The sequence below is a fragment of the Procambarus clarkii genome, chromosome 23 (genome assembly GCF_040958095.1).
Source record: "Procambarus clarkii isolate CNS0578487 chromosome 23, FALCON_Pclarkii_2.0, whole genome shotgun sequence".
Taxonomy (NCBI): domain Eukaryota; kingdom Metazoa; phylum Arthropoda; class Malacostraca; order Decapoda; family Cambaridae; genus Procambarus; species Procambarus clarkii.
In genome coordinates this window covers 39,462,157-39,467,439 of record NC_091172.1, presented here as the reverse complement: position 1 = coordinate 39,467,439, position 5,283 = coordinate 39,462,157, and positions in this window count along the sequence as shown.

The following is a 5,283-nucleotide window of genomic DNA, read 5'->3' as shown; positions in this document are numbered from 1 at the left end:
CTATTGACAGCACAAAATGTTCAACAAACTGTGCGACACAGAAGTTGCAAGGATCAGGTTGGATTACCGTTACCTGTGGCAGATGGCTGTTACGACCCTAGACCTCTGGGTATGGTTCCTCTGTTACAATTGTTAAAAAATATATAATAATACGGCCTTGCCTACTAAAGTGTCTAGGGTAAATAATTCAACTGGTAATTCAACAAAGCAATATACTTAAAGTAAGGGTGACAAAGAACATCCAAATATATAAATGGAAATATAGGCAGCCAGCAATGTTAATGCACCAGAAAACAATAAACAATATTATTATATAAGCACCGATCACTACTTTAAAGCTTAAATGGGTAGATGGGTATGCACATAATGGTCTAACCAAGGAAATAAGCTATGTTACTAAACAATAAACAAATACCACAGACTTAACTCCACAACATGTCCACGCCAGCCAGCTCCACCCACGCGACTGGCGTTGCTCGAGCATGCACATCATGGCGTCTACAAGGTACGAACTAAAACCCACATGAAACCTCTAAATACTCTGCTATCATAGAGTAATACTTAAGAACATAATTATAACTAAACCTTTATGTATATAACACTACTAATATATAAATAAGAAATTAAGTACAATAAATAACCAGGAATAATTACAGGGGTGAATCAGTGACCATAGCTTGATACACTGCACGCATACTGGAACATCACTGCACGCATACTGGAACATCCCAAATATGGTCATCCCCCCATGAGACGCCACGGTCTCTCCCCACAGGGATGGACATGCAAGAGCATTAACAAAATATTAAATACAGGCACACCACAGCATGCTACATTTAAATCAAACATATATATATACTGGAACACAATAGGTTACAATGTTTTATTTAAATAACTGAGGAAAGAAATAATGGACATACATATTTATCATGATAATCGTTAGAATCAAATATATGGATTCGTAACATTCCTCCCCGTCCTTAAAGAAAAATGAAATTAACTGAAGCTTAATTTCATTTTTTGACTACATGAGATTATAGCATTGAGTACTCCAATAACACAAAATCAAAGCATAAAACAATCAATTAAATGAAACATGAAATAACCAAAAGGTAAAGGCATCTTCATGTATAGAACAATTCACATTAGGGCACTGCAATGGGGAATCCCCTGGATAAGGCAATTACATTTTGTCTCCCAGGGATATGTCTAATTACTATGTTGAACTCTTGTAAAATCAAAGACCACCTAAAAATTCTTTGGTTCTTACATTTCATGCAGTTAATGATAGTCAGATGATTATGATCTGTGTATATGACAACTTGATTACCTGACAGGTATGTTTCAAACTTCTTAATCGCCAAAATCAAACAGAGATTCCTTCTCTACCACAGAATAATTAGTTTGTGCCTTACCAAATTTACGAGAAAAATAGTATACAGGGTGTTCTAAATCATCTGGTCCTTCCTGGATAAGAACCGCATCTGCTCCTAGATCTGAAGCATCTATGTGCATTATACTTTGGGCAATCTGCTCACTTGTCCCTTCACTTAACTCATCCAGGACCTCTTCCCCTAGTTGACCATCTACTAGATGAGTCACTATCACTCTCACTATCTGTGCTTTTATCATCTTATTACTAGCTTCTATCTCTAGTTTATTTGCCATACTGATCAACGAAGACTTTTTCAGGCTCTTTATCCCTTCAAAGTCTGGTTCAGCCAACAATGACTCTACTTGACTCTCCATGGTTAACGCTTGGCACTTTACTTATTAAAAACAATGTTAATATAGAGTGACACTGAGCACTTCATGTTTTGGAAATATTAATATAATTGACACGACACTGAAAACTTCTTGGCCCACTGTGCAAGCAAAAAATATAATGACTTACGTCAAAATCGTGAATGCGTGCAAGTTGATACTGGTTGAGTATGGTGAAAACACAAGACATTTAATAACTGACAAGGAAATACTTGCATAATTTTTCCTAGGACACACTATTCCCTAGGAAGGCAAGGTTAGATTAGCAAACTTTTATGTAATGTGGGAAATCTCCCGATTACAGGTTAACATGAGGGAAATTTCCCGGACAAGCCCCCAATATTTTGTTACTGCTCTTTCACACAGCTCGTAGAGTTAGGGGACAGTGATAAGCATAGTCTAGGGATATTCACTATCTCTGATAAATATTCTCTACCAGCGCGCCTCGTGAGTCAGTACAAAACAAAAGAAAATACAATACTAGGATATAGAAACATGCACATAAAATAGATATATATAATAATATAAGACAAGTTCTATAATATATAAGGATTTTTATCACAATATAATCAGATGGCAAATCAACACAATAATATTTAAATTATCTCACCAGATAAACAATCTACTACAACGAAACTAGATTAAGCGTTAATAGACTTATCAGACATGATATTCCCGACTCTGCACCTCCAGCAAACTGAAGTCTCCCTCCGACGGGCTACCCACAATTCACTGCTCCTGCCTCCATCCAGGAAAGGGATAGTAAACAAGCACTTTTACTTAATTACAACAAATGAAAAAAACAATCGATCTCACATGGATATGAATGAAAACTAAAATATAACTGCAATATGTAAATAATGTAAGTTACAATGCCACATGCTTAATAAAAAGAAAATAATAATAGTATGAATATTAAAAGATGACATCTAGCAACTGCCACAAATGTACATGTACAATTATTTGGCCCAAACTGACCGGGTTAATAAAGATATAATACCTGTGGACATATTGCAAGCCCGCACCATGCGTCATCTATGTAGCCAAGCTGTAGATGGGTACACATTTACACATTTCAAAAGTATACACATATTCATACAAAGAAACAAACTAAAACAATTTTATTTCATATTAGATAATGTGAGTATCCATGTATAGAGATACGTAACAGGTATGAGACTGTATATGTGGTAAGAGACTGTATATGTGGTAAGAGACTATATTCGGTAAGAGACTGTATATGTGGTAAGAGACTATATTCGGTAAGAGACTGTATATGTGGTAAGAGACTATATTCGGTAAGAGACTGTATATGTGGTAAGAGACTATATTCGGTAAGAGACTGTTGGTGGGTAAGAGATTCATGGTGGGAAAGAGACTGTTGGTGGGTAAGAGATTCATGGTGGGAAAGAGACTGTTGGAGGGAAAGAGACTGTTGGTGGGGTAAGAGATAATTGATGGGTAAGAGACTATTGGTGGGTAAGATAATGTATTTGTGGGTTAGAGACTGTTGGTAGGTAAGAGACAGTAGGTGGGTAAGAGACAGAAGGTGGATAAGAGACTGCAGATGGGTAAGAGACTGTAGGTGATTAAGAAACTGTTAGTGGGTAAGAGACTGTAGGTGGGAAAGAGACTGATGGTGGGTAAGAAGGTGAGAGACTATTGGTGGGGTAAGAGACTGTTAGTGGGAAAGATAATGTATATGGGGGAAAGAGACAGTAGGTGGGTAACAGACTGTTCGTGGGTAATAGAATGTTGCTGGTAAGAGACTGTTGGTTGATAAAAGTCTGTTTGTGGGTAATAGATTGTACATGAGTAAGATATTGTTGGTGGCAAGGAGATTGCTGGTGGATAAGAGTTTGTACATGGGTAAGAGACTGTTGGTGGGTAAGAGACTGTTGGTGGGTAAGAGACTGTTGGTGGGTAAGAGACTGTTGGTGGGTAAGAGACTGTTGGTGGGTAAGAGACTGTTGGTGGGTAAGAGACTGTTGGTGGGTAAGAGACTGTATATGGGGTAAGAGAGTGTTGGTGGGTAAGAGACTGTTAGTGGATGAGAGACAGTTAGAGGGAAAGAGCCCGTTGGTGGATAAGAGACTGTTGATGGGTAAGAGACTGTTGGCAGGTAGTAAACTGGATATGGGTAGAGACTATTGGTAGTTAAGAGACTGTATAAGGGTAAGATACTGTTGGTGGGTAGTAGATTGTTGGTGGATAAGAGATTGTATATGGGTAACAGACAGTTGGGGTAAAATAATGTATATATGGGTAGGAGACTGTTGGTGGTATAAGAGACCAACAAAATATTGTTGTAATATTTCCAAAAACATGAAGTGCTCAGTGCTCAGTGTCACTCTATATTAACATTGCTTTTAATAGGTAAAGTGCCAAGTGTTAACCATGGAGAGTCAAGTAGAGTCATTGTTGGCTGAACCAGACTTTGAAGAGATAAAGAGCCTGAAAAAGTCTGCCTTGATCAGTATGACAAATAAACTAGAGATAGAAGCTAGTAATAAGATGATAAAAGCACAGATAGTGAGAGTGATAGTGACTCATCTAGTAGATGGTCAACTAGGGGAAGAGGTCCTGGATGAGTTAAGTGAAGGGACAAGTGAGCAGATTGCTTTACAGCGTCTTAAGACGGAAGCAAATTTAGAACATACTAGGCTTGAGGCTCAAGGAAAAAAAATAATTTGAGGAAAAGGCTTAGCAGAGAGAAATTGAGGCACAGAATGCGAGGCTTATAGTTCAGCTGCAGTTAGAGACAGCAAAGAAACAACAAATCGAAGAACAAACTAGGCAGTTAGAAATTCAAAGACAAATGGCAGAGGACAATAACAGCGTAGAAACACAGAGAGTGGCAGCTGGACACGGAAATACTAGCAATGTTGCAAATAATTCCAACCATCACTCTAAAGTAAATAAGCATGTCGAATTGCCTAAGTTCATTGAAGAAGATCCTGAGGTTTTCTTTTCACATTTTACGAAGATTACAGTTGTATGGACTGGCCAGTAGACTAGTGGGTAACTATAATGCAGAGTCAATTTAGGGGAAAGAGTCAAGAAGTGTTCGCATCATTGCCAGATGCAAATACCTTTGACTACAAGTTTGTCAAGAACAGCATCTTAAATGCATATCAGTTAAACCCTGAGGCACATCGACAGAAATTCAGAAATTTAAAGAGGGTAAATGAACAAACCATTGCTGATTTCACCAGGTTAAAAACTAATTATTGTAACAGATGGCTTAAATCACTTTCTATTACAGAGTTTGATTCTCTTAAAAATCTTCTCAATACAGAAGAAGTTTTATCATGTCTCCCAGATAAATTATCTACTTTTATGGTGGAACAGAAAAATGTCATAGATATTTATGAGCTGTCTAAGCTCGCTGATGAGCATAAATTGTTAACTAAGGGGCATTTTATAGCCTAATCCAATAATTTTACAAGTAGAGTAAATTAAAATGCTCACAGAAATACTTATCAGCATAAACCCAGTACTAGTTCTCCAGCTACGCTC